Raw genomic sequence first — 15,308 nt, 5'->3', positions numbered from 1 at the left:
TTAATTTCCTAATATTCAATTATTGTATCATTTCCAAATTGCATCAAATAAAGGATAAGAGTTTAACTTTTATATAACTTAATTTAATTAATATAATTAACTATTTAATATCATTGCTAACATTAAAAAAAATACTAATAACAAATTGAATGAATTAGTCTAACTTTAACACCAACTACAAGAAAAATACAAAAATTGTAAAAAAAAAAAAAAAATAGGACCAACATAATTATATAATATGCATATAGACGATTTAAGAATTTTTTACTCAAATATATTTAAATTGTCTATAGTTAATAATTTTTTATGAATTAATTTTATATAAAAATAAGTATCTTAATAAAATTAAACAACTTCTTAGATCCATTTTTTTTAACTTTAGAAATAAAACAGCCTAAGCTAGTGTATGAGAGGTCTTAAAATAGATATAGCATATTCACAGGGTTTTCAACTTTTGAGGGGTGCAGCAGCACCCTCCCGCCCTCACGTTCCTCCGCCACTGAATGTAGTCAATATTTTACCCTCCAGTTAAAGAAAATCCAAGCAACCACAAATTGATATGACTCGCAGTTATTTTGTTGCACAGAGAAGATGTTTCATAGAACCGAGATAGATGCTTCTAAGGATCTATAATAGCACTTCCATTGAACGCGTTATCTCTCAAACTTGTAAAAACAACATGTTTAATGTTAAAAGTAATAGGATTAGTCGGTTGAAATCCGAGAAATATCCTCTCAACGTCAGTTCTCCTACAATAGTCTCTCATGGTTTGCCTCAGTGGGTTAGCCGTGATTCTTTCTTCTGGTTCTTCCCTTCTTAATCGCGCTAACAAAGTTGTTTTTATTATTTTATTTATTTTTTACTCTATCATGCTCGCATAAACAAACAAAACAAATATCTCAGTAGCACTAGACTAGTTAGCAATAACAACAAAAACAGAAGAAAAAAAATAAAATAAAATAACAACAATTAAAAAAACATAAAATAGGAATAAAAATAAAAATAGAATTCTAAGTATTTACAAGAATCAACTAAAAAGTAAAAACTAAAACAAAAATAAAGATAAAACAGCAAATAAATAGCAACAAGAAATTTTTTAAAATTAAACTTAAAAATTAAAAAATATTAATAAAATAACAAATGTTGCACTTAAATTGTCTTGTTGAAATTATCTGTAATCACTGACAACGGTGCAAAAAATTTGATGGACAATTTTAGCAAGTGTACTAGTCTCGTTGAAGTAATAAAATAATTCGTCTCCACATACATTGTAAATTAAAACAAAGAAATAACAGTGGGATTGAAAGTAAATAAATGGTGGGTTTTCAATAGCAATTTGATACGAAAATAAGAACGAGTAAATTAACAAATTAAAATATGATAAGGAAAAAGGAGATTAGATCTTTTATGTCGAATCCCTAATTATACATGTTGAAGAATTGTGTATTAATTGAATTACAATAACGTTATGATCTTACGATAAATTAAAAATACCATAACACTCACGACCTTTGTGTACAAATCACTAATTTACACAATAATTTCCTAATTTCTTAGGTCAATTCAAAGTTAAACTAGGCGTTATAAGTTCGTTAATTCAAAATCCACAACTTCTAATTACCTATTCCTAATTAATTACAAAGTTAAATAATTGCCTTGGATTGGATCGGTAGACTTACTCATCTGATATCATACTGCGCAATCGTCAATACACAAAAAGCATTAAGATCAAGAATAATTAAATAGAAATAATATAATAAAAGCATTCAATCAATCTCAAACAGTCATATGATCCATCAGAGTACAAAAAGGTTCATCTCAAAATACATAATTTAGAAAAACTTAGCTACTCATAAAGATTTTAACAATTACAATGAGTTGATAATAATTCTTCATAAAAAACTATGAAAAATTAGCACTCTGATATTTTCAAAATCGTGATCCAAAAAGCTCATTGCCGTTACTTTCTCTCTCAAAATCGAAACCCCTTTTTCTCCTCCCTTTCTCCTATAAATAGAAGAAAAAAATGTGAGGCAGAAAAAGCGATACATCGCAATGCAGGCCATCGTAGTCGTAACTTTTCCAATAGTTGGATCTCCTTTTTAGCTTTATTTTTCAAAAATTCCCGTCTCAATCCGTGTTACAAAACTCCAGATACGATTAAATTACTGGACATACATCATGATGTAAATTAAGCTGAAAAATACTTGTTTCTTCATGATTTCTCGGATTTGCTTTGTCTCTTCAACTTCTTCACTTTCTTTTTATTTTTTTTCACTTTAGCTCATTTTCGGTAAATTTATGAGAATTTCTTTACCCACCTCCTTACTTTCTTGGTCACCCCTGGTGAAATCTCCAAAATACCCCCTGTTTCGGAATTGCATTTCCGAAACCACCTTTTTTTTGAAAAAAAAAGTGGTTTCGAAAATGTATTTCCGAAAACGTGTTTTTTTTATGAAAAAAACTGATTTCGGAAATGTACATCCGAAATAATGTTTTTTTTCAGAAAATGGGTGAATTCGGAAGTGCATCTCCGAATTCATCCCCCTTGGAAGAATTCGGAAATGTACTTCCGAAATAAGGTCTGGACAGAAGAAAAATAACAAACAACGACGATTCGATTTATTTAACGGATGAAGATTACATCGATCACGTTACATAAGATTAAAGTTACATATTGTTAAACACGGGTAGGTGAGGATGAGTCAACATTTTGATAACGTCGGCCCCCGATCTTTGAAGTTTCGCATCCAACTCGATCGGACCCTTCGAAGAAAATCGGTCGAAAGTTATCCACAAAACCGCTAAATCTTCGTCGTTCTTGATCTCAAAAGGTGTGAACTCAACGTCTCCGTGGAAGTAATAATGACCCAACAAACCTTATCCTGCATTCAATGGAAGTTTCGGAAATGAACTTCCGAAATTGGTCTGAAAACATGTATATTTCGGAAGTTCATTTCCGAATTATGCAGAAACAGAGGTGAATTTTGCATTTTGTGCATTGTATTCTGTTTTGTGTTAACAATACCAAAAGCATTCAAAATAGACATAAAATAGACAATGACAACATAAAACATACTTATATTATATATGTATTGAATCGGTCCGATTTTACATGGTAAACGACAATACATACAAAAAAGACACGCACTGGTCATTACAAACAAAAAACGGCCCGGTAAAAACTAAAATTCGCCGAACCAATCGGTGGCGCCTAAATCTAAAATAGGTATGTTCTTCGACCGCTCTCTATTTTGTGCACGCTCTTGGCTCATCTTTTCTTCAAACTCCGCCATTCTTGAAACGAAAGGATCCGGCCAAGTCTCCGCCTCATTTGAATGATGTGTCGTCCATTGACAAGAAGTAGCCGGTATAGGACACCCCAATTTCAAAAAAACTTGCACGAAGTGCCGCGATCTTAGATACCCGATGCATATGATGCGGCTCGACGCGTCCAATGGCGGTCGACTATGAAGTAGAAAGAATGTCTCACATAGTCCAAATCTCGTCAAATCGACACACACCCGATCATATGCACTTGCTATAAGATGACCCATATCGGGGAATGACATCCACTTCGAAACCGGAGTGATACCGGTAAGTGATGGCACAAGTGAATCATGGAGTTTCTCAAAGTTTTCTTGATTTTCATATAGTCGGTCGTAGATGTCCCGATGCGAAGTCAACTCCGAAAGAAGTTCCCGTCGAATTAAAGTGTGATTTTCTTCCCCTTTACCGAGCAAACCCGCAACGGCCTGATATCCACAATTGTCGTCGCCTCCAACATCAACTATGTTATCGATATATTTGTGCATAAAAAGCGGTATCTCATCAATGTAGATAATGGGTGATTTTTTGATCGGCGGTGTGCGAGGTGGCTTTGAAATACGGGCTCCTTTGCTACCACTACACTTGGACTTCGGTGTCGGTGAATCCGGGAACAATGCATCAACATGTTCAAAGTAGGAAGGAGATTATTTTGTTGATGTGTCTTCTTGTGTACTTTTGGACTTTTTCGGTGCACCTTTCGTTTTAACCGGTTGAGATGGCGGTTTCAAATCGGTGGTCTCCGGAACTGCAATTTTTCGTAATTGTTCTTTTATGTGCATTTTCATTGTATCATCCGCTTTAGCAAACTTATCCATTATCACTTCCAACTCGTCGGAGATGGTGATTTTGGAATAATTTTCTTTCGGCGGGTCAAAATCATCAAAACGAAGCTTCTTCCAATGGTCGATTACCTCATCCATGCGTATCAGTGAATTCAACTTCATTTTTTTAGAAAGTATACAAGCACAAGGAAGGCTGTATGTCTTTCTAATGGTGCACCCACATTTAGAACTATCCGGACCCGTAGTCTCCGCCCGCTTCGCTTCATGAAACATAAAATTCAAACCCGAACGGGATATGTTGTAAATCAATTGGGAGAATAGAATTTGGCCCTTAAACCGATGTTCCATAACCGTGTTACTCCGACCGAACGATGTTTGAATTTTATTGTGTTGATTTTGGAGCATTTGGTTCACGGTGTCTCACCCCCGACACAAATCTCCCTTGCTATCATCCAACCACCTCTTCAAGACCGCATGTGCGGATTCAACTCGGTTAGTCGTGGTGCAACCAAGATATCTTACTCGATCCGTCCAAGCACAAACAACATTTTCCTTTACTTTGTCAAGGATGGTGGATTCGACATAATGATAAAAAGTCTTAATGGAAACTGTAGCAACCTGCCTAAAAATTATAACTTAGAGAGTCGCCACCTATTCTGAAGGGCGAATAGGAAACCCTACGCAATTTAGAGATCGGGGTAAGATACTATATTCAGGTCGAGGAAAGGTGTTAGGCACCCTCAACCCTTTCCTAAAGGCTAATATTCAAAGATCAGGGTTTCATGGCAGGGTTCATAAAGAAATGTGGCAAACAGAATTATAATGACATGATTAGAATTTTGAAGAGGGGGACTCGCCTTGTTGCCAAGTGCCTACGTACCTCCTTAGGGAGGATCAGAGTCTACGTAGTTCGGGGCACGGGTTGTACGCCCTTAAGGTTTGAAATTTGATTTGAAGGTTTGAAGGCTTTGAATAGCCTGTCGTAGATAAAAATCTGTATTTGGAGTTTGAAGTTTGAAAAATGCTTGGAAAATGTTTGAAAAATGTTTTGAAGTTGTTTTAGATGTTCTGGGCGTACAACCCTGATTTGGCACAATTAACCGCGATGATCAATAGGTTTGATCACCATAGTCAAAAGATTAGGGGTTTTGTACCATTACCAATTCAAATCGATTGATTCGATTATCACTAATAATGAATTATTGTGTTTTATTATTTTTTGTGAATTTTATTTTGTATTGTTACCCCTCATAACCGATTGATTCGATTACAAATAATAACAAATTAAATTTAGAACAATGGAGGATTAATCATCACAATCAATAAGATAATTGCAACCATTTAATCGAATATAATTTGATTTGTAATTTATTTAAATAATATTTTAATTAAAATTATCATTGCCCATAGCGATTAATCGATTTAATCGGCGCGAACAACAAATTAGAACTTTTAATATAAATATCATATAATAATTTATTTTTTTTAAAAAAAAATAATTATTATGCAATTAATATATTAAAAGATATTTTAATTAAAACAAAATAAATAATAGAAATTAATTAAGTATATTAGGATTTAGATCCTATATGGCAGCTTTGAGGGTACATGGTATAAACCATCAGATTAGGGACGTTAGATCTTAGGCTAGTGGTGATTCTAGGATTCAGATTTGAGGGTTTACTGTGCACCCTATAGTGTGAGGCGCACATGATTAAGGACATAAATCCGGAAAAATAAATGAAAGGGACAGGGATCGAACCCTGGACCCTTGGGACACACACCACACACGCTTGCCATCTCTACCATGGTACTTACGCGTTAATGGAACGCCTTCAGCACAATATATAAAAATCAATAAAACACAAATGAAAACGAGCGCGAAATTCAAACCGATCCAGTAGCATGAAGACACGTCATCGTCTTCCTCAGATGTACCTGTGTTTTTTCTGCGAAATTTGCTACGATTTTGCTAGCGTTTGGCTTGTAGCATAATGACCTGCAAATCCCAAAATCTACAAACAACCACATAAATCTTTCGCGACACTCTCCTTCTCTTCGTCCAGAGGTCGCGAACCTGACTATACCATTTATCAACCCTAATTTCACCTCTAATAAAAAGCCCCAATTCAAACTTTCAAGAACCCTAACGACCTACGATGGTGAACCACCTTAAACACGCCCAGAAATCCAATTAATCACGCACACACGTTCACAGCATGAAACAAAATCATAATATGCAAACATAAACCTATGAAGATGCGTGCAACAGTCCAATCGATCCGATTTTTAGAGGTACATACCTTGGCTTTAATGGAGGTTATCTGGGGTTGTTGTTGCAGCGTGATGACTCTAACACGTTCAGAATCCTTCAATGAAGCGTTTGCAATCTTCAAATCTTGTGGAGAAGCCTTAAATCCTTGGAAACGAATTTGAGTTCTTAGACTTTTTTTTGTTCTTGAATGTATGCCTTTGATCCGATTTTTCCAACCCCTATTCTGTTGCCTTGTGTTATGTACTTATAGGAGAATGTAATTAGGTCAACAAAGAGAGCCCAAAGCATTTGCATCCAATATTGCCATGTTTGAAAATTTGATTTTATTTTTTGATTCAAAACCTTCTATTTTTGTTCTCAACTTGTGCCAATATTTTTCCAATTAACATCCCACGAAATTATATTGCATTTAGTCATAAATATTGATTGGAATCAATCAAAATATCTCCTTTACCATAATATTTGATTTTTATCTTAATTTAAATCATTAAAATGAAATAAAAAATCATATTAAATCAAATATAACGCTAAATTTCGTGGCAAATGATTTTGGGCATGCTAATGACTTGTGGACCAAGATTGCATCAAAAAACCATAGGCCCATTTGCAAAGTTTCTCAATTTGAACCTTCTTTTTTCACATTTTGCCTTCAAAAATCACCCGACTTTGATCAATCATATCTCACTCAATTTTTAAGCTATGAGGGAATTCTAAGACTTTTTGGAAACCTCGAGAGGTCCTCTATAAGCCACTTTGGAATATATTTTTCATTTGGAGCTTTTATCTTGATCATATCCTCTTTGACAAAACATTGCTTTTGGAGGATCCCTGAAAAGGACCTGTAATCTTTTGCACTGTATCTCTCAAATGAATCATTTCTAGCCCTGGCTTGTGAAAGACAAAGTTGTAGGGAATCCAATTTCCTTCAAAATAGGCTTTGAGTGGGGAATTTTTGATGTTCCATGTGAAAGTTATGCCCAGACAAAATTGGGTTGACTTTCTCCTAAGAAACCCTAATTTGAACCTTTTTGTATTCGTTCATCTCTGAGTTTCTATTAATGGAATCATGATCAATCTTTGATCAAATGATGGTTATGCTTCACATACTTGATGTTGACCAAAATTGGGAGGCTTTGACTATGCTCTGATTGTAGTTGACCTTCAGGTTTGAATCAGTTGACTGTGGATCTTAGGGGATTGTTTGAGCAAAGCTTTGGCATTGAATCTTGAACCTTGAATCATTGTGAATGGAACATGGAGGGCAAATTTTGGGGTATGACAGAAACGCACAATGACCTAAAGTGTACCAATTTCTCGGTATACACCTCTTCGGAGTGTGCATATAAAATCTTCCTCCACGCGGCCATAATCATATCCACCACAACACCGGCTTTGATAACTTTACCGTTTTCATCCGGCCTATATTTTGTCCCAACCGCGAGTTTGAGCTTACTTCTCACGTTGCAAGTTATGTGATACCGACAAAGTAATGCGGTCGATGTCGGGAAGATGATATCGACCGCATTCATCAAAGCATTGTCCCGGTCGGTAACAATGACATTTGGCATAACCTTTTGATCAACCAACAAAGACTTGCATATTCCCAAAGCCTATAACACCCATATTTTACATTTATTAATTTAATGGGAGTTTAAATTAATTTCTTGAATTATTGGTATTTTAATTGGACTTAAGTTGGAAATTGTGTAAAATAAGCTATTGGGCCAAGTTGTGGTTAGTAATGGAGAGGGTGTGATTGGTAGGCCCTATTATTAAAGTTATTTTGCTTTATTTTCATAAAATAAGAAAAAAAGAAAGAAATTGGAAATTAGAAGAAGAAAACCTAAGAGGAAGAAGGAGAGAGCTCATGGACAAAGACCTATTTTCGTATTCATGGAGCAGCTCCCACAAATCATGTCATAACTCTCTGTTCGTAACTCCAAATCAGGTAATTCTTAAAGATTCGGATTCTACACGAAATTTCCTTCGATTTGATATATTAATTCATGTCAGGGAGGTTTTTGATGAGGGAGATAAGTGAGTTTGAAGATGGGAGATTCTTGCTGAATTTGAGGAAAAAGGGCTTACGGGTTTGATGGAGAAGAAGGGGAAAAGTCCAGATTCTTGGTTAAGATAAGGGGGGACTCTTCCGATTAACATCTATTATTGGGTTATGGATAATAGGACTGATATAGATATATTATTTCATGTCAATTGAGTCGAATGATAGAGTTTGGGTTTTGGGATGTTTGTTGATAATTATCTGTTTCGATGAATCCAATGAATTTGGTGTTGTATGATGTTTGATGATGCATAATATATGTTATATGTGTGTATGATATACGTTGGGTGGTTGTTTTGTGGTGTTTGATCAATTTGAGTCGATTTGGTCGAGGTTGAGGAATTTGGGATTCAGGTTCGTATGCTGTCAATTGTGATTGGGATCTCTGATCTGGTCAGTTCGTGCCGCGTCCCATTGTTGGCGCCGCGAACTACTTAGCAGAAAGCTTAAGGAAAATTATTTCACTCAGTTCGCGTAGCGTCCCTTGTTGGCGCCGCGAAGGCGTCGTTTCCTGGCAGCGCGTCGCGAACATTGTGTGGCGCCGCGTGCTGCTAGTGATTTTGGAAAGTTTAAAGATGCATAACTTTCGAACCGTTCGCCTGCTTTAAGTGCCGTTTCGAGCCGGATGAAGCTTATGAAATATTCTTTATGTTATAATAATGAAATGAGCAGCATCTTGAATTTATTTTATCATCATTTGTTTGTTTTGGTGTATTATGATGTGTTGTGGATATATATGATAAGATATGACGATGTATGCTATGTTTAAAAATGAGTCGTATGATGATTTGTTTGAATTGTATGACGAAACTTATGAGACATCTTATGCGAGGATATGAGTATGATGTGCATATTTTGTCAGTTTGATGGATGACATATTGTTGACATATATGATGAAATGTGACAATATAAGATGTTGTTTTGAAAAACATTATTATGTGATGATTGTTGAGAATTGTATGGTGATGATTGATTGTTTTTGGAATGATCTGGATACATGTATGTTATTTCTTATTGATGATGATGATTGATGCGGATACATGTATGTTCTTTAGTGATTAATGATGATGATTGATTGTATTTGAATGATGCTAATGTATATAAACATACTTTGATGATGATGATAATGATGATGATTGAGTATTGGATGATGTTACTCATAGACTTGACGATGGTATAAGTATGTTCATGTATGTTTGCATTCATTCATATTCATTGATGATGTTGTATCCATGATGATGTGTTGGATCAGTAAAGGGCATGATTCCCATTGTGTGGAATCTGTGCTGGCAGGGCCGTATCTTGATGATGTTGCATCGGTCATGGGTTATTCCCATTTGATGATGTTGGTACCACATGTAACACCCTTCTAAACCCCGCAGAAATTAAATAATAATCAGAGTAAAAAATATAATTACAAGGGTGCCACAATTATTTAAAAACAAATAAACTAATTATGGTCAAAGTCATGCTTCATTAGGAAACGGTTCACCAAAACATAATCATGTTTATCACAGCGGAATACTAAACATCATCAAATACAACCAAATGGAATCATATTTCAACATCAATTAAAATGGATAAGTTCATAAAAACTTCTACAACTATCGTTCCCCAGTGTTACAGATCAGAGCATGACCGACACGACCCAACATAAACGGATAAACTCTATTAGTCATCCTCACCAAGCACTAATGCCGCTACTCCTCAATCTGAAAATGACAACATGTAAGGGTGAGTCTCATTCTCAATTAGTAAATATTATGCAATTCATAAGCAACAAGCATCATAATATATCGTTCACCCAATTATACATATTCAGATTCACATCCATTATTAATTCACACAATAATAGATTACAACACTTACTACAGAAATCCATACAATCATATTATGACAAAATGCATATGACACAACTGACACTATGCATGTGGTACCAATAAACCGTGGAATCAATCCACCTAACCGATCTACGCCTCATCGAGATACGGCCCACCGACACAATTTCCACACAATGGGAAATATGTCCACCAACGATCCAAACCTCACCGGGATCCAACATCAATGCACATGAATGAATGAAACACATATAACATACTTAAAACACACTAAATCACGATGAGCAACTCATCTCAACACCACATCACCGAATAAGTATGTACATGTTTTCAACATCATTCAAATAGTCATGCATCCATCACAATCATAATAACAAATCACACCAATTCATCATCACATCAAACACATTGTCACACCTATCTCATATGCACACAATGTTCAATTCTTATCAAGTAATTAAATCGAGTTTTAAAGAAATAAGGTCGGATAATACCAATATTCATCGTTCATCATATAAAACATTTAATTACTTGCACAACGCCCAAAACGGCACTAAGAAATGATACACGGATCAAAAGATACGTTATTTTGAAGTTTGGAAAAATTCACACACAACAAGGTTCGCTCAGCGGAGCAAGGCAGAAGCGAAACCCTTCCAACCCCCGCTCAGCGGACCTCAAGCGACGTCAAACAGAAGCGAACTACGTTGGGACCTCCGCTCAGCGGACCTGCGATTTCAGCAAACCCCAAGTCTGCGACAGACCCTGCGATTTCACTCCCCTTTCACCCAAAAACGATTCCAGACATCACATACAGGCATACAATCATCATATATTCAATTACACACCACAAAAACATCATTTAACGCATTATTAACCAAATAGTTCACACAATCATCATCAATTAAATCCAAATTAGAACATCCTAACCTAACAATCCCAATGTCTAATTGAATCAAACCATACATCAATCTACCTATCACCTAAGATCACATAAGAGATACTGAAAGGAAGAGTCCCCCCTTACCTTAGCCAAGAGTTCTTGATTGGTCTCTCCCTCCATTGCTCCTCTTTTACGTTCTTCGTGTTCCAAACTCTTTTCACATTCCTTTCTCTTATTCCCAATTCCTTATTATTTTATAAAATAACCTTTTAATTAGAATAGGGCCTTTACTAACATAACACCCCCTCATCCCTTAACATCACACATGGCCCAACACCATAACCATCCTTTCCCAATTAAATTCTACAAATCACCAATAATTCTAATTATTAATTAAATTTCCATTTAAATTAAAAATTAAAATATACGGGTGTTACAACTCTCCCCCACTAAAAGAGTTTTCGTCCTCGAAAACATACCTCAAGTAACCAGCTCGTATAAGAGTCCTTCACCTGACTCTCCAGCTCCCAATTAACATTACCATCAGTCAATCCTCAAAATCCATCTGACATAACCAACAGGAAACATGTCTCATACATTCAAATTCCAGTTCTTACGCCGCATTTGACTATCCAAAAGTATACTACTCGCTATAGCTCCAAAAAGGTTAACAACAACAGAACATTGAGGTACAACCTATACAATATGCTCAACAGCCGAGTAATACAATTACACGATCTATAGTATGATCACACGAATCAACACTGCAGTAATGCATACCATCTACCAACATACCAACCTTAGACATACTCTTCCATCTGAGCGATAAAATAATACTTACACTTTTCACCAACCGCTTCCTTCAAGAAACTCAATACTCATATTCCTATACCATTGAATTCCAATTATCTGACTCCCCTCAAGTCACACCATCAATTATCCAGCATGTTACATTCCGCTTTTCTGCACTACTCTGATTACTCATCACAATCATCTGTACCAATTAGATTTCTGAGTTTCACCCGATTCCGACTCTCTTTACTCATTCGTCCAAGAATCATTCCTCACCATTCATGGTACCACTTAGCAATACTTACTCGCACTCCAAAAATGAATTCCTGAGTTACTACATCTATTAAAACATCTTAACCATCGGAATAAGTACACATAAGTAGTTATAATCACACTCATCAGCCTCGATATACCATTGCTTACATAATAGCTCAAACTGAATCTCACTCTTCTTTAAGAATTAAATCCACTTCGTCCTTCATAGAGTGTAATTACTCATTATATCTGGAATTTACAATATCACCTTAATAACAACACAAAATCATTACAGCATCATATAGTATCAACTCTTCGTTTTAATTTCGCCGAATACATACTCGTTAACTACGTACAACCGTAATAACATATTCATCATCTCGGCAATTATTCAAAAGAGTTATAATTCTTCGACACGACATCCTTACATCAACTGGATTCTAAATCCAACATATAGATCAATACATATTCTCTATGTAGGCTTCCGACATATTAATTCCTCACTTGCCACAAGTAGTACTCGTAACACTACTCTACATCACACTTTCGTTGCGCGACTCTGATTACCCATCTTAAGTCATCATCCACCATGTTGCACTCTTTCATATTCTCTTCTTCATAAGTCCACACAACATAGTGAGTGATTATTCTTCACGGCTTAGTATTCATCACATCTTAAACCATTAAGGTAACAAAACAAGCTTATCTCTTCTATATGATTCCATCTACTACCAACAAGAGATTTAGGGTGATCAAGTCCTAAATTTGTCAATATTAGTTGAAAATCATATTTAAGCATAAACCGTCGTTACTACATAATAGTGTCCATTTCCGAGTTTGCACTCAAACTTATTAGCATCGTCATAGTTCAATAATTCACTATGGTGTCCTTCTTCTAGAATATTCTTTCGAAGCTCAAAACATCAGGAACACAAATCCAATCACTCAACCTCATTATACTATTCTCGTTGATTCTGAATCCGCCGCCTTTACCTGGTAATTCAAAGTCAACCTATCGATCAACTCAACATCAGCTTTCTGACCTTCTCTAATCTCGTCAAGAGTACCACTAGTCATCTTTTAGCATACCCAATCTAACACTATTACGAGTTCCTTCACATACCAACTCAAGTCTTTAAATTGTCCGATTAAATCCAACTCATTCATCATTAGCACCGACATTTTAAAGACTTCTTACGCGACACAATAGCACAACATTCATAACTCGTGGTTTTAATCCAACTTCTATTACATCCTTCACGTCCAAATATCATCCCCCTCGGAATCTCAACAAAGTCTTCCTCACGTCAACAAATGTTAGAAATTCCCTACAATTCTTCTTTTATACTTATCGTTACTTTGCCATCACAAATACGATTCCAATGGTTCTAAAGTTTACTTCACCTTTACTACTAATTTACTCATTCACTAAAATTCATCGGTACTCAAATCATCTTTATGACCGAACATCTCATCAACTTATTCATCAACAACATGTTCTACTCAACTTCGTTTCAAACAATCGCGGTAGTAGGCATTCTTATTCAACAAGTTTCACGCTTCCATAACCGACTTCAGAACCTTTCCTCATAGGGTCACTCTAATGTATTTATAACTCTTCCATAAATTAGAACACAATCCCTCCTCCTCGTGGGTTCAAACGGCACATTAATCTGACACTCGGAACTCAAGATATGAATTTTCCAATCATTGCCCGGAAAATGCAACACTGACATCATGCAGCGACACTCTATACGATATATCCAAAACTTCTCAAATGGGTAAATTCAATTCTTAAAATTACTCCTCAACAAATCTTCTAATTATTCCTTCGATCCATTCGACACTGACACTGACATCCCGTGCAGTATCAATAAACAAGTCTAGTTATAAGAACAAGAGTAACCGTAACTTCACATCTTTCCAACATCATCCTGTCACAATTAAATATGTTACAACTGCTGCAACTATTTTTATAACAAAGTTCATCTCGTTAGCTTTTCGACGCTTCAAACGGAACTCAATTCGGATGTCCAGAACTCCAGTTATGAATTTTCGAAGTTCCGCAGCTATTCAGCAATTTTCCTGCGTTTTTCTTACGAAAATCTCACTCCAAAACTCATTCTCCTAAATCCTATCACATTCCAAACAGCCCCTTATCGTACCTCTTCACTTCCAAACATTCTTATGACTTGAGCAACACATCCTATCGCCGAAGTGCGATTTCTGGAACATTACGACAACAATCCTCTTTGCAAACTTGCAGCTGAATCTCTTCCGAGACGTAAAGCTACTCAACTGACATCTTCGCAGTACACCAGTAGAGCTGACACATCGCAACTTTCCAATTTCCTTCTCTTACAATAACTGTCAATTACCTCTAATCATCTTCCTTCAAGATGTTCCAACTCAATTCCCAGTGAAGTCTTAATTCCATGTCACCTTCAACTCGGGAAACAACAAACTCCAACAACGCTCGCACTGTTGCCAACAACAGCCTACTGAATCAATCTTCTTACAACTGAAACATAACCGAGAAGCGAAGCTTCTCTCCCACTTGTTTCAATCCAACACCTACAACAAACAACCAAGTACCGACAGTGATTCACGCACATGTCGCGTACCAAGGAATAAAATGCCGACAATATACAACTGTCGCGCAACTCAACTGACTCAACAATTGGCCGGACGGACCGACCTGCTCTGATACCACTATTGTAACACCCTTATAAACCCCGCAGAAATTAAATAATAATCAGAGTAAAAAATATAATTACAAGGGTGCCACAATTATTTAAAAACAAATAAACTAATTATGGTCAAAGTCATGCTTCATTAGGAAACGGTTCACCAAAACATAATCATGTTTATCACAGCGGAATACTAAATATCATCAAATACAACCAAATGGAATCATATTTCAACATCAATTAAAATGGATAAGTTCATAAAAACTTCTACAACTATCGTTCCCCAGTGTTACAGATCAGAGCATGACCGACACGACCCAACATAAACGGATAAACTCTATGAGTCATCCTCACCAAGCACTAATGCCGCTACTCCTCAATCTGAAAATGACAACATGTAA

The sequence above is a fragment of the Vicia villosa genome, linkage group LG3, assembly GCF_029867415.1.
Source record: "Vicia villosa cultivar HV-30 ecotype Madison, WI linkage group LG3, Vvil1.0, whole genome shotgun sequence".
NCBI lineage: Eukaryota > Viridiplantae > Streptophyta > Magnoliopsida > Fabales > Fabaceae > Vicia > Vicia villosa.
The sequence above is the reverse complement of the archived record's forward strand: the minus strand, read 5'-3'. Positions refer to the sequence as shown.